The sequence below is a fragment of the Plectropomus leopardus genome, chromosome 12 (genome assembly GCF_008729295.1).
Source record: "Plectropomus leopardus isolate mb chromosome 12, YSFRI_Pleo_2.0, whole genome shotgun sequence".
Lineage (NCBI taxonomy): Eukaryota > Metazoa > Chordata > Actinopteri > Perciformes > Serranidae > Plectropomus > Plectropomus leopardus.
Genome location: NC_056474.1, coordinates 6,140,952 through 6,168,035, shown reverse-complemented (window position 1 = coordinate 6,168,035; position 27,084 = coordinate 6,140,952). Strand labels below are relative to the sequence as shown.

The following is a 27,084-nucleotide window of genomic DNA, read 5'->3' as shown; positions in this document are numbered from 1 at the left end:
AGAAGCAGGGACTCTCAGCTTAGACCATCAAACAAGTACAGTACTTCTTAAAACTATGTTTGGGCTGTAGAGCAGTAAACTACAAAGATCTGGCATCTAAACTCACCACTGACCTGGCATGACCGTACTTACAGAGTGCCTAATCCAGTATTTTGGCCTACAAGATGTGAGCAGGGCAGGAAACTGTATTTCTAATGCTCTTGTTCTGTTGATAGAATCAATTAATCAACAACATATTTGATAATCACTGAATTGTTGTGAGTTCTTTATCAAGCAAACATTATGAACATTTGTTTTATTTAAAAATGAAAAACCAGAAAAAAATAATCTGCAGTCATTTTTGATGACAGACTAATCATTTAAGTAAAGTATTTTAAATGTTTTATATCTCAAATGTTTGAACTTGCTTTTCTTTGTTACATATAATCAACAATTAAATATATTTGGTCAAATAGAACAAGACATCTTAAAGCAAACGTTTGGCTATGGAAAAGTATTTTCCCCTACTTTCATGTTAGACAAAAAGCTTGATCAATTCATCATCATAAACATGAATAATTAGCTGCAGCCCTAAAAAAAAGTCAATCTAGCTGGTCACCAACATCGCTTGATGCTGTTGTATTTTTTGGTTTAAAGTTGTGTTGTTGAGCGTCCAGAATCCACCATCTTCCAAATGTCTCATGTCAATAACATTGTGATGTAGAAAGAAATAGTTTTGTGAAAATAAACCCCACAATTTTTTTTAAGACTATAGATACATCCAATCAAGCCAAATGGTATTTAGGTCAAGTTTTCTATGGATGAGAGCACAAATTAGAAGTGAAAATGCCTGAGATGCCATCTTCAAAAACTTAACTAGTACTAGTTACGGAAAAATCTGTAAAACTGACCAATTTGTTGTAAAAAATTAGCTGCCCTAAACAATCGCAAGTCAACCCAGCTGGTCATCAACGTCGTTAGATGTTCATATTTAGTTGTTTTGAGTTGTGATGTTAATATGATTAAAGCGATCTACCGGTTTTAAGGTATACCATTATATGAAATTTGATGATTATAACAAAGTGTACTTTTGCTTATCTACAATATTGGAAAAAAAATGCAACTGGATGGAGAATCTCATAGTGATATAACGTGTGTTCAACCAAAACTAACCCTTCTGTTTTCATTCCTTTAAGGGTCATTTTGACTGATAAAAATATTTCTGTGATCCTGTGAAACTACAACATTGTGATGTTAAGGTACCATGAAAATCTCATACCACTGCGACCCTTATTGTTGAGTATCAAAAATCCACTGTCTTTCAAATGTGTCATGCCAGCATTACCTTAATGCAGAATAACAACACTTAGTCGTAAGGTATGCAGAACAAATCCCAACATAATGTTAACGACCAAACAGCATGAAAATCTCACATTGTTAGACATTTAAAATATCACCAACCTGATTATTATTCCAACCAAAATTAAAACATCTGTCCATCGCACATGTCCATTGTCTTTTTGAAGTCATATTGACGTACTGCGCCATCTGGGAAGTCCAATTTAATAAACCAAGTGAAGGCTGATAGTCACCAGCCGAAAACAAACAAGCGTTAATTTGGATGTTTTTCCTGAGGCTTTCTCTTTGAGCTACATTGGTCGGAAATGTGGAGTCGGGCCTGCCTCCCTCTACACTTCACCTCATGCCACCTTTCAGGTAATGAGAAAGTATCTGGACACTGTATCTGTCGTCTGGGAGAGGATTCTGCTTCGTCCTCCATCTCTGGGTGGCAGGTTGACAGACAGGAAGAGTGAAGAACAACAGGCAGACGAGGTTGTGAGCAGTACAATCGATTGCCAGCTGACTAGTGAGCTCCATTATACTGACAGGCCGGAGCCACAACACGACGACTTGCACTCCACCAACGCCCTCATTACTACCTATGAATCTCTCACTGGGACCAATCTCTCTCGCGCTCTACCCCTTCTTGCTTTGCTTGCTTTCTCTCTACAGTACATCTCCCTGGGCAAAGCACAGGACTGAATTTTGCTCTGTCAATCTGATGGAGGCGTTTAAAAAGAGGCAAAAGCCACACTTAAGCCTCTGCACTTAGCTTCATGTACCAGGCAAGCAATGGATAGAGAACAAAGATGACATGGGGTAATACACTGTTCTTCAGAGCAATGTTCTTGAGGAAAATGCAGCCTAAATGTACATTTAAGCCTGTGCAATCTTGGAGAAATTTCAACTATCGGCGAGGGGAAACCTCTGCCATATTAAACATTTCTCCCACTATCACCCTGTCTTTCAGTTCTGCTATCTGCTCTCCTCGTCCTCTTTCCCTCCAACATCCCCTCTAGTTATTCTGAAATCCTTAGTCCTTGGAAGACTTATTTATACTCTCTCCCCTTCCCCACCCCTCTCCCTCGCAGTACAGCTGCAGATAGGATTTACCTGCAGCTGAGACAGCCTCCAGACTATCAATTACCACCAGTGTAGAGTCACTGTTCTGCAGCTCGACTAACAAGACATACACACACAACACATACACACACATCTCTTAGAGATACATCCAGTTAGAGAAATTCTAAATTGACTGTGAGTCACAGGATTTCACTGACTACTCAATAGTTCAGTGAAAAATCCACTTAATGAAATTTTTTAATTTTTTTTTAGACAAGAGTGCGGATACATCTAATCAAGCCAACTAGTATTTAGATCAAATGTTCCATGGAAGAAGATCAGAAATGAAGATGCCAGAGATTCTATCTTCATAAAACAAACTGGTACCATTTGTGGAAAAATCTGTCAAACCAAAAAAAAAAAAAAAAAGAAATAAAAAAGTGTTTCGCTGCTGAAAAGATGGCCTTTTCATAAAACTGTGCTGTCTGCACGGAAAAAGGCGCAAATACTTTTGAAATTGATGCTGCATGACCAGAGAAAACAGAAAAAAGGACTGTGACATTTGCTTTGGGTCAAAAGGTAGAAAACCTGAAACTACCAGAATGCCCTGCACTACACCAGACCAAGAATAATAGTGGAATAAAGCTATTGATTTCACTTCTCGTATAGGCCACCAAAAGTTTAATTTGAATTTGTATTGTTAATAATTTCAATAATTTAAAAAAACTGACACTTGGCATTCATGTATCAAAAGAATATTGCCAAGAAAAAACACTGCGGTACTATGCTGAATTAATATTTTCCCCAACCACAACAATCCAGTAACAGAATCTTGGTTTATATTTGATAGGCACTGCCTAGCTTTATAGTTTGACCTGAGTTTGGGAGAGAGGGGTGGCTCTCTCTCTCTCTTGATCCGCTTCTAAACTGTTTTTATCCGTGGCAGTGGGAATAGGAAGATGCATAAGTGCAATCTGTGGTCTGAGTAAAAGTCTTCGAGCCATTGAAAAGCGGCAAAGTATTTCTTTAAGAACCCCAATTAACAGCAGAGCTATGACTAAATAATGTATACTATATATGTTGTTTACAGATGGGCGGGTGAAAGTGTGGTGCTTGCATCTGCAAATGATTACAAAGTCAAAAAAAAAGCACAAACATGCAAAAGTTGGAGCCCTAACTGCAGTCCATTTGTATGGTTGTGATGTTTGACTGGTCTGCGATGTGCTGAAAACAGAAATCTCACTAAATTCTTCCTGACGTGTCATCTCACTCTCTGACAACGATTAGACTGAACACCAAGCCCTTACACACAGAGAGACACACGCAGGGACAGGACCTGTCACTCACAACACCAGATCCACCCTGACACCTAAAGTGCCTCTGTCAGGTCAGCAAATGAAAAGCCATCACAGCCAATGTTGCAGTCATCAAGCTGAAGTTATTCCATAGACTGGTTAAATGCTATCTTGCCAGCTCCTGTTAAACTTTGTTGAGCGTGTTTGGGCTCAAGGCGTCACTTTTGATTCCCGGGCTTAGTGCTTTGTTTATGCACCATCACAGGAGGTGGACAACCCTCCAGGAAATAAAACTCATGTAGGGGGCATAGGCTAACACTCCCAAATAAAACTCTTATGAGGATTACAGCCTGTATTCTAGCAGTGCTTGGTCACGTACTCAGTCCATACAGCCCAGTGTAAGCCTGTGAAGAAAGATCAGAGGAAGTGAATTCCTTTTAAGTGAGCCATCGTGTCTAGCCGTGGCAGGACTGCAGTGATCATTAGGATAACATATTCGGGTCAAAAAGGTAATGAATGTGCATTAACAATGGACTGTACGGTAACTCTCTGGAAAGTACAACACATTTGCAGCTCACTATCAAACCATTAAAACCATTAACCTCATGAAATACTGACCAGGGGTGATTTTTTTTCATGCATTGGCCAACATGCGCAAAAATGTACAATGCATTATTTACTTCATACATAAAATCCGCCTTACAAGCTTAAAGGCATTTCCAAGGTTCAACTGCCCATCTTAAATTAAGTTTCCGTGCCCGAGATCCAAAGGGGGCTTTCCTATGAACTATAAAAGAGGAAACTGGTTATCCCTCGACTTCCCCTCTCTTCAACCAGTCCTCTTGTCTGACTGTCAGCCTCGGCAGACAAGTCTCCCATGTTTACTAATGTAGAAGCAACCCCTTTATCAGGGAAGAGATTTGTAGGGAAGAGGCAGGGGATTAGCCATCAAATTACCAGGCAGACAGCATCCCTGCTCCAGGGTTGTGAAGCGGTAATCTCTGAGGCTGAAGGGGGAGATCCAGATAAAGGTTTGGGATTGGTGCTGTGGAACTACAAACTCTAAACTGTGCATAAGTAAAATATGGAAGTGTGTTTCAGGGAGCTATTTTTTTCATGTAAGTTCCTCCTTTGCTTTTTTTTTTTTCTTTTTGCAGTACCTACTGTTATAGGACCATATCAAATTATATGGTTTCTCCCATGTTGTTAGGCTATGCGGTATCATTACATAGCCCAACACCCCCACAGTGCAAGACTTTTGATAGGTGAAAGCTCTCATACAGGAATGCTGTAGCTAGGCAGTGCACATGGAATTAGATTTCAGTGGCCTTGCCTGTGGTTCTTGTATTGTCACCCCGCTGCCCTCCCTTAAACAAGCAGCACTCTCCTCAGAGAATATCCCCTGGACACAGGAATGTTTCATCAACACCTCAGCCCCCAGCATCCTTACAGGGCCACAGTGGGCCAACAGGCGCTGCACAGACAGGCTATAAATAAGTCAGGCATTATAATGAAACCAAATGAATCTCCATCCATCTTCCCAAAACAAGCCGGGGACCTGAGAGTTCTGCAGGGAGAAGAGTCATTGCCCGCGCTTAAGGATGAACCACAAGATTAACAAAAGCCAAACTGATGCAAACTTGTGGCCGACCCCTCTCACCCCGGACACAGACTTTTTCCCTCTTGCCAGACTCCCCTCTGGCAAGAGGCTGCGGTCCATCAGGACCAAAACCTCATGCCTCAAGAACAGTTTCTTTCCCTCTGCTGACAACATCATGAAACTCTCTGGCCCTACCCCCTCTCACCCCACCCACATGGCACAAGCGCTAATCCAGCTCCAGAGTATGAAAACCTTACATTAATGTAAGGCTAAATCCGTTTTTATGCGTTACATTAATGCACATTGGACTGGATTTCTTTACAGTGCACACTGTAGGTTAATTTATTTATTTAGACTTAATATATTTGTACTGTAACTCTACTTCTGCTAAACTGTACTATCCCTCCATTGCACCTTTTGTACATATATTGTTGTGTTCTTTATATTCTATTTTTGGATTTTATATATTTAAATTGCTTCTATATTTTCATCTTATGCTCTATTCTATTTAAATTCACTATTTATATTCTTCCTTTATGTTAATTGTTTTGAACAAAACACCAAGTCACATTCCTTTTATATGTAAATGTACTGGGAAATAAAACCAGATTCTGATTCTGATTCTGAATACTCTAAAACAATGATACTCAACTTAAGACCCAAGGGCCAAAGCTGTGCCCCCGACAGGGTGTCGGGTACTAAACTCCTTGAAACAACCTAAAATCTTAGAAACGTGCTTAAATCCTTGAAATGTTCTTAAATCTTAGAAACATCCTAAAATCCTATAAATGTCTTAAAATCCAAGAAATGTCTTTAAATCCTACAGTAAGACATAGCCTACAATTCTTGACATGAGAAACATGCTAGAATCCTAGAAACATGTATGTGGCCGCCAAACAAAGCAAGTTGAGTGTCTCCCCGCTCTAAAACATGCAAGGTTATACTCTCTGATGCTATGAGAATATCCAAGTCTGTGTATACGTAGCCAAGAGTGCAAAGACTTATAATTCAATTATATGACATCTTATTGATAGTGAGAGGCCGGTCCGACTTGCGGCTATGTGAGATCAGCAGCAGCGGTCTGTTGAAAAACAAGTCATAACTTTGGAGGAAGTGACAGGAGGGCTGATAAAGTAATCAAGTAGAATGTCGAGTCTAAGCCAGGCATTTGTAGAAATTGGGAGGCTGAGCAAACAAGGGCGGCGGTGGAGGCAGAGGGATAAATCAGCCACATGACTATACTCCCAGAACCAAGCACCAGATAAATCAAACCTACATTCAATTTTATTTGCTTTACTGCAGTTTAGCATCAGTTATCCCCTCATACTCAGGAGCAAGGTAAAGTTGTGACCTTTAATTCCCTTTACTGGCGGTCCACAAGCAACCAGTCTGACCTTGTCTCTCCACAGAAAAAAATACAACAGAAGATATTTGCAGCGAATCTTACTGTATTTCAATGATCTTACATCAAGGTATAATGCAAATGAGCACCCACAGTGATCCTTGGTCTCCTATAAATACCTTGATGCATAGCAGAATCTAAATTTGTCATGGTCACCATATGTCTCCAACCTGCATCGCTGCACATTTCACATACAAAAGCATAAGCGTTGGCCTTGTCATACATACAGAGTACAAAAAAAATGCAGCCGCCCCTGAAAATGGAGGCTGTTTCAATCAATGTGGAGGCGTAATGGGATGATGTGGAATTGAAATGAGTTTTGTGCAAGGGGGGAAATGTCCTCTCCGACAAAGCGGATTTGTGTTCCCATTGAGAAACTCATGGCTGTAATGCATAGAGCTAAGGTTTAAATGATGGCTAGCTATGACTGGGCATAAAATGTAGATAGATACATTTAAAATGCAGAATAGAATATATAATGCACAAAGGAGCACTGAAGAGGACAGAAGGTAAGAAAAGTGCTGAGTATGATCTGAGCCTGAGCATTATGATCCACTTTAATTCACTTTAAAGAGAGCTAAAGCTACGTGGACACAGTGCAAAAAACAATATCTATTTACCACTAATTGGCAACAAAAATAACATCACCTTCTCTAAAATAAAACTGTCTGCATATTTGAATATGATCTTGTGTCAAACCCTAAACATGTATTTAGGAAGCCTGTGTTGATGTCAAAGCTTAGACACAGACCTAGTTCAATCAAATAAGTTCTCTGCTTGGGGCAACTGAGGAAAAGCGCTCTTGTCAAAACACTGCTGATTTTAGTGGTAAAGAAGCCCTTTTTTCTCAACTTTCTCCTCAGCACCTGTCACAATGAATGAGCAACTGTCTGCAAGAAAGAAAGTGTCACAACTGAGACAAAAAAGTGACGATCACCACAGCTAAGACATCACACAGGCGGTGGCCTCTGATTGACATTGCACATTATGCAGGACATATCTGGCACACACACACACACACCCCCCAGCTGCATAAACATGTTATTTAGTACAGAACAGAGGATTGACAATTAGGCCCTGTCATCATAAAACAACCACTCACGACCTTGTCACCATCAGGCAACAAATCCTGACACAAAAAACAAATGAGAAACTTCGCTCTGCTGGCATTTTAAAGTCTGACACCTTAAGTCAACTCAGTTTTATTTATATAGCTTCAAATCACAACAAAAAGTTATCTCATGACACTTTTTATATAAAGCAGGTGTATGTCATACTCTTTTATTTACAGAGACCAGACAGTTTCCTCATGAGCAAGCACTTGCCAATGGCAGCAAAGAAAAACTTCCTTTTAAAGAGCCAGGGTGTAAGATTTAGGGGGATATATTGGCAGAAATGACTATGTTTGCATTAGTGCAAGAGGTGTTCACCTAGTTTTCATTACAAATTAGTTGTTTATATCTAAAAAAAGGAGACGGTCCTCTTCCAAAGAGTTCACCATGTTGTTTCTACAGTAGCCTAGAACAGACAAATCAAACACTGGCTTTAGATAGGACCATTCACGGTTTTGTTTCCACCAATGTCGTTTCCTACATGCTTGGTACTCAGAGGTTTAGTTGGTGGCGAAGTTGCAACTTCACTGCTAGATGCCACTAAATCCTACACACTAGACCTGTTTTCAAAAATATCAATTGATAGATACAAATTGATTCTGATTACTCAAAACTAGGAATAATAATAAATCGACAATCAATTAATGGGTTATAAAGACTTCGATCCAACATGTCCTGTGAGGCACTTTGAGTGGTCAAAAAGACTAGAAAAGCGCTATACAGGTAAAGTCCATTTTGGCATGTGAAATGTAACCAAATACATAAAGATTTGATTTTTAAAGTAACCATGAAATGTTATTGTTGTGTTTTTTTACATTAATCTTTTAATTACATTTTTAAAGTTTGTCAGTTTTTCACTGTAGTATTGAAAATGGTATAGAATATTGCTATTTTTCAAGCTACTGTATCGAAGTTAGAAATGCCAGTATTGTGACAACACAACTTTTAACAGGTAAAAACCTTGAACAGAGCCAGGCTCCAGGTGGGCGGCCTTCTGCCTAAAGCGTTTGGGTTATACGAGAGAGAAAAATGTACAGCAACAACAACAATCAGAACTGATAAACTATAAAGTATATGTCAATAATGACGTATGATAGTATATGATCATAAATAAGTCTCCACTTGAGGTACAGCATCAAAGCTTTGAACTTTAATTACCCAACAACGGGAGGTTTTCTGCAGACTTACAGTATGCGTCATAGACAAACGTCTGGCTCCGCTGACACAATCGCCTTCACAGACATTGATCTGTGATTGTAAGCAACCTTTCATGTCCCACCTGGGACTCGAGTGATTAAGCAGATCCATCATGCGTTAACAGGCCATTACACATCGCCCAATTCAACGATGATTAGAAATCAAGTTCTATGGAAAAATCCATATGCTCAGCCCATAATTACTTTTGAGGAATCCGATGGGGAGAGAGATTGAATGATTGACTGTCCTGCGCAGACTAATTTATTCAAAAGGAAAGACTTCAGCCATGGTAGTCATTTAAGTGAAGGATATTTGGAATGTTTAGTCAGGGAATCTAATAAGGAACGGTGGTATACAAATGGCCGTGGTTATTTCCTCAGGTCACTTAATGTTTCTGTGGAACATTACCGGTGACAAAGTGACTGAAACAAAGTCGTAAAAGTGGAATGAAGGGTCAGCGGCCTGCACGGTGGAGGTGAGGGAGTGCGACCTGCGGGTCATCCGGTGTCGACAGGGTTTGGCTTTGTTTGAACAAATGAGCACGTCCACGACAGTTTAGTGTCTTGTTTGTTTATGCTACTGAGCAGCTGAACAGACATTTTTACAAAGTGTCCGTCTTGAGTTTCGCCTCAAGGTCATTTTTTAATCAAGTCTGAGTTACCACTCCAAGATGAGACTGTAAGGGCTTGCAGCCTTGAATCATTAACTAAAAAAAATGAAAAAGATAAGAAATAAGTAAATAAAAAGCAAGCTCAGCTCTGGAACAAAAAGAAAACACATTCAGTTCCCATTACAGTGAGACAGACCTGCGGGGAAGTCTAGCAGTTTCAAAGGCCAAACAAAACCAGACAGACATGTTGTCTCCACTGTGTTCTTTGAAAGCTTAAGACAGCTTTGATGGAAAAGAGCAAGTTGCAAAAAGGATATCTTTCCCACCGACACCAGGCTCCCTGTATTGAGCAATACATTTATTGTGCAACAACTGCCACATTTATTGTGACCAAGAACAAGATGAACTCGGTCCAAAAGTTTCTCATACAAGCGTATAAAAGTTTTATGTCGTAATAAAAAAAGAAACAAAAGATTTAAGACATAATTACAGCTGAGGGGGACATTTAGAGCTGCTTATGCTGTGATGAAATGAAAGTAGGAAAAAGTTTTCAAGTGTCTTTAGTCAAGTGTTTGCCAGAAATCTCATTCAGGAAAGGTATAGGTGACAATCACAGTAAGAGAAAACTGAACGTTAAACTTTTAAATTGCGCTCTAAGACACATGTATCACAGGTTAAACTTTGTTAGAAGCCAAAACACTTATAAAAACTCAAAGTTTGTGACTTCCAAAAGTTCTCCTCTGCAATTATCTTGGATTTCAAAGTGTCTCCTTCTAACTGGGATTCTTGTCGCTGAAACTTTACCCTCCAGATTGCCCAGGGAGATAAAGACAACTGGAAAAACAGGTTGTTTGGCCTCAGTGTAGGCCTAATGCAGTAGAACGGCAGGGTGCCTCACCTTAGCAGCGGTAGCTAGGGGACATTCTATGGCCCTTCTATTCAAAGTCCTCTGAATACGTAGGGGAGGGCTCGCACCAGACAGGGCAATTTGCCAGAGAGCCAGCCAATAGAGCTAAGCCAAGACGAGGTTAAACTATTGTTTTGGCTTAACAAGCAAGAGTGAGCAAGGACAAAAGAAGACGGGACAAAAGAAAAGTAAGAAAATACCTGACCATTGAAGTGTAACACATCAACTTATTTTGTTACTTTCATCATTAAGAGGCAAGTTTTAAAAGTTATGAAAAAAATAGTACATGCTGGAAAAGGGATAAAGATAAAGTTCAGGGTCTAGGACAGCTCAGCCAGTTTGAAAAAAATGCACCTGTGCTTCATCTGTTTTTATAACTTTCTTCACTCACAACTTATAGCCTGACAAAATTCACACTTACCAATGCATCTCAATTAGGTCCACTTCTGAATAACTTCTTTTTATTCCTTATTCCAGAGAGAGAAAGAGAGAGTATCCAAATCCTAGAGAAGAAAATCCAGCAGTATCCACGAAAGATTATCCCCGAACTATGTCTTATGAAAAAGTGTGCCAGCAAAAATAGTCTCCAGTCCCTGCTCAGTTATTCTGTTCACAGCGTTTTCATTAAACCAGAGAAACTGTCTTTTTGGCTCTCCGGCAATACGTTTCCAGCTGTGGCTATAGAGCAATGTGGTTACGGGGAGAGAGATCCTTCTGAGGCAGAGCTTGTTCACATACTGAGCGGTGTTCAGGGACTGCCTGGGAGAAGCCAAACCCACTATGTGATGTCACTGGTGTCAAATTTCAGTGTGAATAGGGAGGAGGCTGCAGGGCCTTACCTTTTTGAACCTTGACCAATGAGAAGCTATTTTGTAGTGCACCTGCATGCAGGAAAAAAAGGGTTTGAGGTGCGAGTACACGTGATGTTATGTATTCATGCAGCTGAGAGACTCCATTATGTCTTATATCTCAATACTGACCAGCTTCCAAAATCTGACCTACAGAGTTCCCACACATTTTCATGGACAAAATTTCAAAACCTTTCTGTGACTTTTGAGGGACCAATAAAAAATGTTTTCTTCTAGCCCTGCTTATACTCTTATACTCTATTCAAACATTATTTGAGTATTTGAGAGGGGGAAGGCAGGGAGAAATTAGAGGGGCGTATGTGATAGTAAACAAATGATATCACATTTATTGACACATATTTGAGCAATTTTGTGTCTCTTTAGGGGTAATTTCGCATTTCTCTGTGGTTGTTTCGCATCTCTGTGGTAGTTTTGTGTCTCTTTGGAAGCATTTTGCATCTTTTACGGGTTTTGCATCTCTTATTTGTTGCTTTGCATCTCTTTGCATTTCTTTGTGGTAGTTTTGGGTCTCTGCAGTCATTTTGCATGTCTTTGTGGTTGTTTTGCATTTTCTTGGGGTTATCCACAGACACTAAAAATTTCTGTATCTGATATTTACTAATTCCATGACTTTTCCATGACCCTGGACCTTGTATACAAGCTTATGTTGCATGTCTCCCATCCCCACTTTTGAATGGAGCTCCTGTATATCTTTTAAAAATCAATTTGCCTTGTCATTATCACTGAAACTAAGGGGTTAACACAGTGTGACACTGAAACATATCCCCACAGGACTCTGCCAATATCATATGTACCAACATGACTTGTGGATAACGAATTTATTTGAAAATAATTTGTCCCTGTCTCTCTCTCTTCCTCGCTAAAAAAATGAGGAAGGAAATAAATATGTAAAACCCCCATTCTTAAATCAGCAAGGCGTTGAGTACTCACACACGCACTCACACGCACAGACACACAACTCCCAAACACACTGGTTCTCACTCCCTCCGGTCAAACTCTGCTAGCCGTGGAGCTAATCATCCACAACAGATGTTCAGAAATGTTCAGTTGGATTTATGACAGAGCTCAGAGGAACAGCCAAGTCAGCCTCTGGTGCTGTTTTTCTCTTCCGTCCTACAAGGACAAGGGATTGCACTGAGAGAGGATGTCAGCACAACCATTCTCTTCCCCAAAAAATTCCCTCGCTCTCTGAGATTCACCATCCGAGACGACAGCGCCTTAATAGATCACAGAGCCTCGGGACCTTGGGGAGAGGTTTGCTCATTTATCCCAATAATACTGTGTGGACTGTAACTTGACTCATCCAGCAATGCTTCAACAATGTTTCGCCCTCGACGTAATGATGGGTTTTTCTATATATCACTGGCGTTGCTGACACTGCAAGCCGTGACCTAGCCCAAGACAAATGCCCTCGGATGAAGCCATATATAATATCATGTCGCATTAATATTTAAACTGTGCATTATAACTATATCATAATATGTTAATACTTTCTGAAAGGGAAAAATAAACATGAAGAATTGCTACACTGCTGTTAGCGTAATTCCTATTAATACAAACAGGGCAGTGCTGCTGATATAGTACAGTACCTTAAAGAAACTAACATAACAAAAGATATTCAGAGTGAGATTCTAAAAAGCACTTGTGAGGGTTTGCACAAAGAGCAGCAATGTTGAATATCTTCTAGGCCTAAACTCTGCTGAAGGAAATGGCGAATTGCAACGTGTTCTACATTTCTCTTTGTTGTTAACAATGGGAGACAGTCTTATTTCACTGGAGGCTGCAGATCTGTGCATACAACTGACTTTTCAGCAAGAGAGAGAATTGTTTTATCTTTAACTTTCCTTCTAGTTCAGAACAAATAGGATGTGGGTCATCTAATTTAAAAGTTATTTAATCTGTTCGGCCTAACATACAGTATTACTATATCCAAGCTGTATGTGTTTATCTCACTAATAAAAAAAGGGATCTTAAGCATGCACCATTTACAAAATGTTCCTTAAAATTCAAATAACAACTATTTGCGAAAAGGAAAAAAAAACAATCTGGATATTTGGAAACCTCTCATTCCTTGCAAACTCATGAGAGTTTGAGAGAACCTTCTGGAGAATAATTATTACTCCCACACACCCCTGAGGAGAGAAGAAAAAGTATTTTTTGTGGGTGTAAAGAGTCGCTGCCAACTGAAATGTCACATTCACCTGACATCAAATCGCTGAACAAATCGCACAGTGGTAAAAGGTAGATGTAAAGATTATTGGCTGGAGGTCTTAACAGCAGAGGAGGAGAGAAGGGAAATTAATTGTGAGCTACAGTAATGTAGTGAAGTGTGTCAGTTGCACAACATGAGTCATTTCATCTGTAGCTTAATCTCATTTTGGCGCAATGCAAAACTCTAAACGCAGATGGACTCAGGCAGTAGCCCTCTATGCCAGATTAACACTGTTGCCTCGAGTGAGTTTTTGTTGCTCAGGCAGTTTTAGGACTTATCTTTTGCCCCACCCCCCAAAAGCTTGAATAGAGTTGGAAACACCCCCTACCAAGTCTGAGAATTTATAACATTGTGACAACCGCCCATCCCCCACTCATTTCATTAGCCTGAAAAAAAAGGCTGACAACCTCTTCAATCTGAAGGAGCCGGCCTCTCCCTGACTGAAGCCAGTCTGCAAACACTTAATAGATTCGAGTGAAAAATTGCTTTTGTTAAGATCAATGTTTTTTTTTTTTTCAGATTTTAGACTTAGTGAGTTATTGCAAGTACAAAATCTGTTGTGCTGCTCCAGGGTTATCTGCAGGTGAAGAACACCTGGATAAAGCCAGACACCTCAGCTCCTCTGTGGTAGCTATACAGTCATCATCTGATGGGAAACCGTGCTGGCTGCTGTACTGTAGGATGAGATGAATCACATTGGCCCTGGGCTTTATCAATATAACTGTCTGCTCCATCTAACAAGTCTGCCAAAACATTTTTAACAAGGTTCAGCTTCAAGGTGAGAAAATAAGTTTTTTGGTCTAGGGTCAGAAGAGAACACACTGACTGAGTAAATGATATGTATTATGACAAGATTATACTGTATTTTGAAACCACATCTCAACGTATTATTATCTATTATCTAAAGTAACAACTTATAAAAAAAATCCTCTGAATGGCATCCAAATAAATGTGCTTTATCTCCCCCATTCAGCCGGGTCACTGATGAACACAATTCTGGCTGCACGCCAGGGAAAAAATGCTGACCTGTGTCGTAAACACTGAGCTGTGAAAGTCAGTGTGCTGCTGCTGATGGGCTCTTAAGACTAGCACTATGTCATCACATCCCAAAAGCACAGCTGGGCAACACCTGTTAGCTTAGAATTCCCAGCCCAATTCACAATTTACCGAGGCTTGGCTACTGTCGCTGTCTGTTTGTTGGCTAATTTGTCTCCAGATTGCAATCGGGTGGTTTCTATATCACAAACATGCATCATATTAGAGCTTACAAACGTGGGTTAAGGGTGAGAGATAAGATAAGTTACAGGGATAGGCTTGAGCTACATGAAGCCCAAACATCTAATCAAACTGTTTGTCATTTTCCTTATGCAAAGCACCACATCATGTTTATTATCCTTCAGTTAACCCTTTAAAACCTGTGCAAATTGGTTTGATTCATGTCAAAAACATGGAGAAAGGCAACAAGTAACTTAACGCAACATGGCCCCAAAATTAGCAAAGTTAGTAAAAAAGTAAGAAAAAAAATCACCTACAAATAAGCACAAAAAAAGTTAAAAACAAAAACAAGCACAAAAATGACCTATAAAAAGTGCTGAAAAATTCATTTATTTTTATCTTTTTACCCAAAAGAGCTGAACTATCCCTTTAAGAAAATAAAAGAGCAGACTTTGCACAGAACATTAAACATAAAAGGCTTATCTTCACCATGCAAAGTAATGTACCTCCACGCCACACAAAAATAAATGAAAAAGTCAAACATCGCGTGAGCATTCTGATCAACAGACCAAACACCAAGGACACACTTTTGGCCCTGAATTTTTCTCAGGACTGTCTGTAGATAACACTGGCTCCAGCTTTGAGAGGGAGGGTGATGGCACACGGCGACAGGAGGTGTTAAAAAGACAAGGACGGTGGGAAACAGAGCACATAAAAACACAGATAAGATTGGCTTCGCGTTGCTGACCTTCATTGAGTGCGTGTACGTGCCTGTTGAGATGTGTGCAGAGCATGTGAATATGTGCATGTGTCCCTGCGCCTCTGCATCTGTATATGTGTCCACAGAGGCTGGAGCATGTGGATGCATGCCTGTACTGACTTGTTAGATCCAGGCAGAATGAGGGTATGGAAAAAAGAAATAAGACTAAGACAAAAGCGGTAGGACTGAGAGAGGAAGGCACATATTTCCCTGCTACTCGTTGAAAATCAAAACCAACGAGCGTTCTCCATTACACTGTGCTGCTGACAACTGGCGGGGCACGCTCTCTAAGGGAAACAGCAGAGCATGCCGCCGAATGCATGAGACAAATCATTTTTATCTGGGACCCTGGCGGGTATTGACAAACCGGGGGTGCATTTAGATAGCCCAATTAAAATGGGGAAATGAAGCGACATTGAGGCACTTTACAGCACTGTGCCCCCTCTCCACCCTCTGGCCCCCTACGCTCCCTGAACCTCTCCAGAGACTGACTTCTTGCATACTGCACGCAGTGTGGGGTACGGGGGTGGCAATGACAGCAAAGAAGCGGGTGGCTCACAAAAGTCGCTTTGAGGTGAAATCTGCATGGCGGGAGGTGGTAATGTTTGTGAGAGGCGAAAATGAGCCAAAGTGATGCAGCATCCCTTTTATTGTTTCATCTTGCATGCCTAATTTTTGCACAGTCTAAGGCAGTGATCTAGAATTTGTGGCCCCCAGGCCAAATGTTGCCTCCTATTGGGTAGCGGGTGGCCTACCAACCATTTTCTAATTCATAATAAAAATGAATTGATTCACATTGGGAATTGGGTTTTTTTGAAGATTTTTTTTTGGCTTTTATTGCCTTTAATGGACAAGACACTTTGAGCCTGAAAGAGGGAGAGAGAGAGAGGGAGCGACATGAAGCAAAGGACTGAGGCCGGAATCAAACCCGCAGCCGCTGCGGCGAGGATACAACCTCTGTATATGGGGTGCAGCTCTATCCACTGAGCCACCAGGCGGGCCGAGTATTGTTTTTGTACTTTAAGTAAACATAAGGAGCTAGAGTACACAAAAAACGCATCAAAATAGAGCTTGTTTATCAAAAAAAAAGGTGCCAGTGGAGAATTCCCTGCACCCCCAACAGAGGTCCTAGCTAAGCCCCTAATGTCCTAAACCCCTGGACACATTCTTATATCTTAGAAATGGCCTGAAATCCTAAAAGCCTCCTAAAATCCTTGAAATGTCCTTATATCCAAGAAAATTACAGAAATGTCTTAAAATCGTAGAAACGTCCTTATATCTTAGAAATGTCGTAAACGTGCTAAAATTCTTGAAATGTCCTATAATTCCAGAAATGTCCTAAAATACTAGAAATGTCAGAAAATTCTAGAAGCGTGTTAAAATTCTAGAAATGTCATATAATCCTTGAAATGTCTTAAAATCCTTCAAACATGCTTAAATCCCAGAAATGTCCTAAAATTTGTATGGGACTGCTGTAACTGGCACCTAGCCTCCTGCAAAAGTAGCCCCCATGCAAAGCAAGATGAGTGTCCCTGGTCTAAGGAAAACCCTGATGGGTGGCAAGCAGGGTCAAGACCAGCGTGCAAGGAAAGGGACTCAATGCAACTCTGTGCGACTTCAAAGGGCAAGTTGGCGATCAATGATATGGATGTTGGCTCTATTTGTCCAAACGTGTCTTAGCAGGTGACCTTCAGTGTCACCCATTCCCTCCTCTAAAGCCTGCATGGTTCAGTCTGCTTCTTTTCTCACCTGAATATGTCTCCCTGTGGTCTAATTTCTAGACCTCTATTTTTCTTTTTGATCAATGATCATTCCACTGAGATAACTGCTAGGCACTTTTGCTTTTTTTAGAACGGATAGCCACCTCAGCACTGCCGTTCCCTTCAAGAATACTAAAAGGTTATGAGACCAGGATATCATAAGATGTCTCCCTTTTGGTGTGGGCGGAGAGAGGGATGGCAAAAGCAACCTAGTTAGATCTCCAATCAAGGAAAAAGTCAGCGTGGAGAAAGAGCAATGCTGTGGTGTGCTGTGACCAGCTGTTCAGCAGTGTTACATTTCACAGGCTACCGTCAACAGATCCACGAAGATGCAAGCTGTTTCTACAATGCATCCACCAAAAAATCCTCCATTTTGTGATGTTATTGTCGGCAGAGAAACTGATATCTCTGCTTCTTTCATGGTGCATTTCTCCCAGAATGTTTTCAAACCTCGCCTCTCTCTCATGTTTAAAATTGTCTGCTACAAATTACTGTCGTTTTGGCATGGCAGTTTGTTAAATGAAGTCTAAAATGTACATTTGGCCAGTCATCTTAAGAGAATAAGGAAAAGCACTACCAAACAGCAAAATGTGTACGGAGATTTACAACACAATGCTGGAATTCTGTCTTTTATTTAGGTGTTTTGAGGTACATTTTAAAGCATGTATTCCCTTTATGAAAATCAAAATGTGGCAAAGAAACCAGCATGAAAACAGGTAACAAAACCTGCACACGAGCAAGCATTACACAAAAGAATAGAGCAAGGATACGATCCATACAGAGGCCACTACAGTCTGCAGTACCTTGAATGCAGTGAGCATGCTGTGCACTAAGGAGACTTTGATGAATCTGAAAAACTTTCAGCGAGAGGTTCCTAATAAAAGCCCCACAGAGCAGTCTCTCCCAACCTGAGGTGGCTACACTTTGTCTCTGACAAGACAGCCTTCAAGATGCTTTCCCACAATAAATTTCTGCCTCACACAGAGGATAAGGTGCTAGCACTCAACGTGATAAGTAGCCTGACTGGCTACAGTGAAAAGTGTCAACTTGCTTTTCAAATGCAATCTGAGCTTTGTGGATTTTCAATGTCAACATGTTCAACCACACAAAAATAACCACATATGATTCCATGTAGTGCGTCTCATGTTTCTCCACGATCGCTCGCCACAAAACAAACCGGTGGCTTCCTAATAAAGCATTTTATTATTCCAATAATTTCCCATTGGTATGCAGGAAAAACAACTCGGACACAAAGGGATGAATTCAAAAACACAAATCAACTTCAGCATTGTTAATAGCTCTCATTAGGAAATCTCTCCAAGCTTTGCACCACAGTGCATCACTTTGCTAGAATCAAAAGGAGGGGGAAAGGAAATGATTCCCTCTGCTGCAGAAGGCTGCTTCCTCTGCTAAAAGGAAATAAACCACAAATTATGAGCCCGCTTCTTGCAGGGGTAGCTGATAATGGTCTAACTACTAATGGCTTAAGAAATAATTTCATATCTTGAAAATACATCTGAATAGTTGTATTACTATACAAACATGTTGGACATCAAAAATATAAAAATCATGATTTAGTGACACCAATAATGAGAATAACTTTAATGTGTGGGTTGTGTCCTATCTTTTGCTTCCTCCATTTCCTAAATAAATGTTATATACAACCAAAAGAGTGCCCCTGGGATGATGTTTTTCTGGAAGCCAACACGGAAGTTAGCGTCGCCCTGGTCATCTCCTCAAAAAGCCTACAAGATTTTTTCCATTGGATTTTGGATTGTAGCAGAAAATAAACGTGTATGATACTTCCAAATTCTGTTCAGAAAGATAATCGTCACAAAAACACTTTCAGGATTTTTAAAGCCAAAATGCAATCGGCCAAAGAAAAAAAGCTTAAGTTAGGCTATAAACAAACAACATTACAGTTTGAGTACACCTCAAAAAGGCTGTAAAGCCGTGTTCAGCGCGGCACTACATGATGACGTTCTGAAGTCTCATTTAGCCATGACCACCTTTTTAAAGACACATAAACATTTTAATGTTTTTGAGTTGGGTATTTACTGACATATCTTGTGTCGTGAAACAAAACATGAAAATCTCTTAAGCGTGTGTTAACCACTGACCTTATTTCCGGCCTCTAACCAAAAACCCATTCGTAAAACTCATTGACTTTGAGACGAGGGACCTGGAGGTGTTGAAATGCTAACTCATTCCTGGGGCACTCCATAGACATTGAGATTTTTGATTTCTGAGTTGAACTCCAGTCAATTTTTTTTTTGTCGATGCATCGCCTTCATAAATTAAGAACAGTTTTGCAGAATCAGTCGTAGACCAGACCTAAAAAACATGCTGCACATAAAAATTCTCCCATTTGTCCCTAACACAGAAGTGAACATGCATGCTTGAGCACAAACACACACATGCACCCGCGCGCTCACACCCGCGCGCTCACACACACACACACACACACACACACACACACACACACACACACACCATTTCAACAGATGAAAAGCCTGCCAAATAAAAGAGTAATCCATCACTTGTGCCATTTTGCATTCACAGGGTCCCTCTCTTCAACAATGGCTTGACTGACAGGGAAAGATAAGGGCCCTCTGTTGACCAAAACAGTGAAAACATTAAAGCAGAAAGAAAATTAAATGGTGTGACATTTTGTGGAAATAAGTATTTAGTATCCAAAGCTATTAGAACTCCAAAAATGACTTATTAAAACAAAGATTTGTGATTCTGAGGGTGCTTTTTGATTGCAATCTCACATGCTCAAACTTAGACTAAACTTATGGTAAGACTGGTTACTCAGTATTTAAGAGCTGTCCTGCAAATTGAACACATCCTGATTTGAACACACTTAATAAATAACTAAATGACTGATCAAAGCTAAACAGTAACCTGAGCCTACCACACTTTTAAAAGGAAAATCACAGTGCTTTTCTCTTCATTAACCATTCATAGTGGGGAGTAACAAATGGACTTCAAGCGACTGACGAGAAAGCTAGCCTAAAATAATTAAGGATATGAAATATTCAACATAAAACTTCTTATTATAGCATCAGTGCCTCATAAATTTATAGAGATGAAATGAGTGGATTAATTTGAGTGCTAATAGGCAAGAAAGACAGTCATTTCCCTTTCCTCCCATTCAACTTCATTTAGCCTTTTAAGAGTTACACCTTCTATTACTTATCACTGGGATTTCTGGTGCATGGCAGATCCGCCAAACTGAGTCCGGGGCATTGGTCTCTGTCGTTATAAAAGAGGAATCTGAGGCTAAGGGAGCAAGCTAATAATGACAAAGATCTGAGTTTAAGTGCTCCAGAGGGAAGGTACAATTTTTCAAACAGTCTGGAGCTGTGTGCCGCTGTTACCTCTTGATGGGGGAGTTTTTGCTGAATGTAGAAGTGCTAAAGTGCAGTGCTCTTTGAGGTGGGAACACAACACACACACACACACACACACACACACACACACACACACACACACACACACACACACACACACACACACACACACACACTGTACCTCAGGGACAGATATGCCTGTAGAAACTTAGACCTGGGGAAAAAACCCACACATCTCAACCCTACTTCAGACACCACTAAAAAAAACTAATTACCCATCTTCGGCATTTCCATGCACTAATATTTTATTGTTCGAAGGTTTATAACAAAAAGTCCAAAAACATTCCAGAATGCCTTCCGTATATTTTCTGCCTTCTCTTGCCTGAAGCACAATGTCTCAGCTTAAGACCTCTGGGACTCTGACAGCAAAGTAAGGCCAACTGTCAGGTCGCTCCCAGACACCAGTGGATTGTGTGAGTGAAAAACCAAGTAGTGACTTCTTGTTTCCAGAGACAGTGGCAGAGCCGGTACACAGGCACCTTTTGATTCTGGAGGGTGAATTCACTAAAGGATTGCGCGGCTTTTGCGGCCGCTAAACCAGCACAAGAAAGACAAAAAGAAATCGTGTAATTCTTGAAGCGCTCGCAAAGGCTGAACTGTACCCCCAGCTGCACTGTCATGGTAGTGGTTACTAAAGTGCACTGACAGACTGGGATATTTAATCCCAAACATAGTTTCTCTCTCTCATGTTTAAATTCCCTGCCTCGACTTTAAAGAAATGCCTCTGCACCTCATCGGTCAGAACCTGTAGCTGTATCTCACAGTCTGAAAGTTTCAGTTATCATATTCTCTTTGCCATTATTCTGCCTTCAGTGTTTTTGGTGTGAAGACAATACTTACATTGCCACATGTATTACTGCAATCTAGGGCTGTACCCCAATCAGAATTATCTCAGTCAAATCAGATTTGGTAGTTCAATACGAATATTTGACGATTTATTTGTTTTTCATATAACATTTTTAAGTTTGCATGGCTCCTCAAGATGTTCAGTGTGACAGCAGCATTCATGTAATATAGTAAACAAGCTAATGGAACTAACGTTATGTTATCTCATTGTACAGAGTCACTCTTCCTCTGTGCCGCTGCCTGCATGTACGCAACTCCCTGAACCAAAGAGTAACATGAAAGTCAAGAGCACTCACTCTGCAGCAAAGTCCGGGGACCAAAACGTCTCCAAAAGTACAATGCATAGCACACTGATGAACAAAAACAAAACAAAAACACAACTGCTCAACTTGAAACAACTTCAATCAATCGCGAGGTCTCTTCCAATCAGATGCAAAAAGGGTAAACTGTACACAGAAACTGTGCACAAAATGTTACGGGCATTCTTGTGTTGTAATATCATTAGTGCATCTTTTGTGAATCGGACCTTGGGACAGGGCAGATAGTAGTTGCAAGTGATGCACAATTCATGGTGCTATCAGCTGTCACAATCTATTCTCTGTGAATTTGTCTCCGTGTAATACAGTTTGTTAATATTAGTAAAAAACAGGAGATGTAATACCATTTGAATGAAGCAAAACCACTCAGATTCAAGAGCTCATTTAATGCTTAAACTCCTGAGGACTAAAATGTCATTCAAATGCGCCACAAAAATTTCATGGGTTGTTCCTCATCTTGAGCATAAGTTAAAACACTGAATCTAAAATTAAATCAGATTTGTTCTTGTCAAGGGTTTTTATATCACTGAGTGTTTGCACTGGGTGCGGCAAAGGGATAAGCATTCCTAGAGTTACTAAATTCCATTTAGGCTCCCTACTGTCTGACCCACCAGCATGGTGTTTACAGGAGCCACCATGTGGGTGACACTGAGGCACCCTGGAACAATCCCCACTTCCTGCAGTAGTCAAATATTCCACGCAGAGGTCAAAGCCATTCTGAAGGTCACACTGTGGGTATTGCTACCCAGTAAACACAGCATGCCATCATGATCACAGATCAGAATTTAAGAGGTGCTGCGTGGTTTAAAGTTAGACTGAGAAAAGGTATGGCCCCTACTCGTTCTACAAGTCGATCTCTCGGCTCAGAGCTGTGCAGCTGATCCCATCGGACAGCCCCAAACTGAAATGGTAGGTGAACCGTGGTGTAATTTCCTCCAGCATCTCCTAATGCGTTTCGCCTGGTGTTCGCCTATGAAGAGGCTTCCCGCTAGGAAAATGTTCAGATCACTTCTGATCTCTGTAATGAGTTTTGCCACTCCGGTTATATCTCTGACAATATTAAGAAAAGCACTGCACTGGACAAATGCCACCTCTCTGTCACTGTGTGTCAGTGGTTGGGGTTGCACTTGTCTTTTCAATGTGACCTTTGTGTCTGAATGTGGCAGAGGTGAAAACATGTCTGACCACGCCGCTGCTCCCACATTTGACGCTTAAATGTGAACTCTCTGTATGGATCAATGATCAGATCTGTCTTTCCACATGATAGTCTCAATACAAGCACTTGCAACATCCAGACTGTAGCCAAAATTATGTCAGCCCGCTAATGAGATCTGATGGGAATGCAAGCTAGGCCACGGCAGAATATTGTTTTTTGCCTGAATGGAACATTTCAGGCGTATACAACTAACATTTATGCAACCTTGTTTGGTTGTTTTCATTGAAAATTCAGGTGTATCCACAACACAAGGGTGCTGTTTCTCAGCCAGACCTACTTCGACAGCACTCAGTGCTTGAGAAAGGTCTGGAAACACACGTTATGATTCTGCAATAAAAGAAAAATGCTATAGGTTGTTTGTATTTATTTAAATATATCACAATTGTTTTGGGCGGCACTATGCCCAGAATGCAGCAATGGTGCCCTTGCAAAATTGTGTCAGTGAGGATTAAGTTTTAGTACAACATTTTCACAATGGGAGGCCAGCACTGTTTTAAAATGTTTAACTCTCCATAAAAGAACAGGAAAAAAAAAAAACATTAACGGACATGTTTTGGCTGTGTGATTCAACTTAAAAAAAATGAGTAAAAGACAAAACAATTTCAAAATCATTGCGCTGGAGGTGATGGCTGACTATAATTTAGCTCTGGAGGAGCTCACTCAACCGGTTAAAAACACCGACAATTTGCTCTCTGCATGTGGCTCTTGCGGAGCAAAAAGATGTGGCAAATCAACTCCAACTGGCCATGTCAGAAAATGAATCAACGTCAAGAGTCCTGCAAGACCGACGCTGGACTTTTCTGAGGTGCGTTCACCTGTTGCAGATCTTTACAAAAATTCACTGAAGAAACAAAGCAAGTGTGCCTTATAGCACAGTTCAAATCTTTGCCAAAACTTAACACTTTCAGCATGTAGGTTGTTAATCATGGCTGTTGTTGTTGTTTCCTTTAGTGAAGGAGATTTTGAGAATGATAACACTCAGATAGCTAAAGGGAGGATGCCGGCCAATCCCAGGATTATAGCCACAGTCTACATCCAGTGAGTCAGACCACTTCTAGCATAACATCTAAGGTAAAACATCCAAATCTAACCCAAATTTAAGACCCACTTTCAAAGATTTAAGAACAAAAGGGAAATTGTCTAACAAGGTTACAGCTACAGGAAGACGAAAAAACAAATACTCTTTTCTTGGTCTCTTTTGTCAAACAACATGAGTTATGCCATTAAATAATTATATTATAAATTAGAGGTACATCTGGGTTAGGTTTATGCTTGAGGGCTTGTAAAAACAAAACTATCCACAGGAGGGGCAGAGCATTTTTTTTATTTAATTCAAAATGTCCTTTCCAAGTGCACAAAAGTATTATACATACTTGACACTTTTCATGTCAAGGACTCCTAAATTGAGACACATTAGGTCATGGACCACATTTTGATAACATTCCTCTTTATCTTTATCTTTTATCTTCATTCTTTTAAATGATTAAGATCCGAATTCTTTAGTTGTCAACTACAGTTGAGGAGATAACCATGGAGTGAAACCTGTGATCAGAATAGTAACTCATACGACTCTTACTGAAATTAAACTCACTTCTATTGTAAATTAAATAGTAATAGTACATAACTATTTCCCGTTTTTCTGGGGACTCCCTTGAACTCCTTCAAGGACCCCTTTTGGTCCCCTGACCTCTGGCTAAGAACCACTGCAATAAAATACAAAATTCTTGCAAGAAAAGCTAACGTTGTGCTGCTCTGTCCTTCCCCCATAAATACACCAGTAGGATGAAATAACAGGAATATCCTTCAGTACAATGTAAAAAAAAAAAACACCACAGACATACAGCCTTGAAAACCAGAACTAAAAGGGAACATAATAACCTTCACACAGACAGTATTTATTGCAGGGTTATTGTATCAGATTCCATTAGACTGTACAGGTGTTTATGTTATTGTGTCTACCCCCAGTACATTAATGTGGTGATAACAATGTATTTCTGGGGAAGATAGCTCGTCTGGAAACCCTATGCCTAATTTTCTTGGGAAGAGGTTTGGAAATTGTGTCACCAGATGGCCAATACTTGTGGGCGGACAAGCCACCATGGCAGCAAAATATGTTCACTGCTGAATTAAAGTAACCCGGTGTCCCTTAAGTGACTATGCAAATTAGTCTACATGTCAAATGCCCTAAACTAAATTGGCAATTTAAATCAAGCAGCTAAACAGTAACTAAATAATACAAGTGGGGGAATGAGAATAGTCTCTGGGGCTAAATATGAGTAAAATTTTAAGCAGCAAGCCACATCATATCTTAACAACTAAAAGTGTCTGGGGTGTCACGTTAGTTTAATACACTTATTCAAAGAGTAAACTTATTTCATCCCCTTCAGTCTGGCATTTGATAGCACACAGTTGTTCACAAGGTTGAGTCAAGGGTGCTTTTCGCCTAGATTTGTCGATTTTCCTATGTGCATGTTTTTTTTATTATTCTTATATAGCTTAGAGACTTTTAAAAATCCACTGTCTCCCTTTTTAATATGCTGACAGGGACAAAATCCTGTAGCTTTTTCAGGATAAAATAACACGCAGGCTTCCATTTGCAAGTGCAAACAGGCCAGTAAAATCCAATCAATACACATTATTGGCTCAGTGAGGGCCAGGATTTGTAAGAAAACAGAGATCCAGTCTGAGGGGAAATCCTTTGAACTCCTTAACTTGAAAAGTGAACGAACATTTCCTGTTAACTCGACTGCAAACCTTTTCTTCATCATTTATGTCAAAACGAGACCACAGTGTAATTTGCAAATATAAAGCTTAAATGACATCAGCTTTCCACAGGCACAGCACCGCAGTTAAGATGAAAATAATCAGAGCAGACAAGAAACTACAGAAACATGCTGTGACCTTTCAAGTCTGAGGGGGAAAGGCTGTGTATACATTTACAAAATGTGAGGGGACAGTAAAAAAAATTCCCATCGCAGAAATTGGAGTGTGACTAATGGGTAGTGAAAGAGCTGGTCTGTAACCTGAACTCCAAAATAATCTTGCCCAAGTCTCCATGGCCACTTTGGGGGAGCAGTGGGGGGTTTGACAAGGGGAATGGGGGACCACCTGCACACCCAGCGGAGCCAGCTCTGTACTGGCACCACCATTTGTTACGCTCTGGATTCCCATTACTTCAGAACTAGGTTGGCTGGGAAATCCATCTCCTGGTGTCAGGTTTATCAAACCTCTATGCAAACTGCAAAGGTGGAGAATGATCACAGTCATGCAAGCAGCCTGGAGGATAGAGATGTCTTCACTTAAGGTGCAGCAAATCCAGTGTGTCAAAGTATGCGGGCTCACCTCGCTCTGATCTTGTTTCCTTTTTTAACTTGAAATATTAAATAGCCTAACATAATTTTAGGACAGTGTGAAGCCTAAGATACAAGCCTCCACATTAAAATTATAAGTAGCAGCATTATATGCATGCAAACCAGTCTCAGCGAGCTTAGTGTCAGCCCTAAATTTAATAGGCACTTGACACACAGTGAAAGCTGCTAACAGAGGTAATATATGCTGGATATTAGAGGCCAGCATTTGCCAAGACTGGTCTGAATGCCAGCTGGGAGAATCTGCAGCAAGGAGAAAGGTCTTTAACCTCCAATTGTTTCATTTGAAGTGATTACTGGTCAGTAGTGAAAATGTACAAATTTAGGTCCTGATGCTACTGGATTGACACCAACGCCTGACTAATTAAGCGGATCTGGTCGCAAAAGCCCCCAGAAACAGCTCCAGGGTTTGAAGCCAGTTTTGCTTAGTGGCCAAAAGTGGGATTACACAATCTACGTCAGTCCTGCAAAGCCTTTGTGCCCCAAAACACCTTTTTTTTCATAGACTTACATTGTGAAAGAGATGTCTGTAAATCAGTGCAATGCATTTTTTTAGCATCTCAACTTCCGCAATGTGACTCCATTCACTATCAAGATTTG

At 40.4% G+C, this 27,084-nt stretch overlaps 1 protein-coding gene across 5 annotated transcripts in view; it reads right to left on the bottom strand.

Annotated features, from left to right (window-relative positions):
- LOC121951030 (receptor-type tyrosine-protein phosphatase F) overlaps window positions 1-27,084 on the bottom strand; it is a 214,120-nt gene that overhangs the window by 151,489 nt on the left and 35,547 nt on the right. For 4 of the 5 annotated variants that reach the window (XM_042497198.1, XM_042497202.1, XM_042497200.1 and 1 more), the window contains exon 1: window positions 10,927-11,231. The exons of the other annotated variant lie outside the window; for it this stretch is intronic. The gene's annotated coding sequence lies outside the window, so the exon portion shown is untranslated. Of the gene's footprint in view, window positions 1-10,926; window positions 11,232-27,084 lie in introns of those variants that run through there. 5 annotated transcript variants of the gene reach the window in all.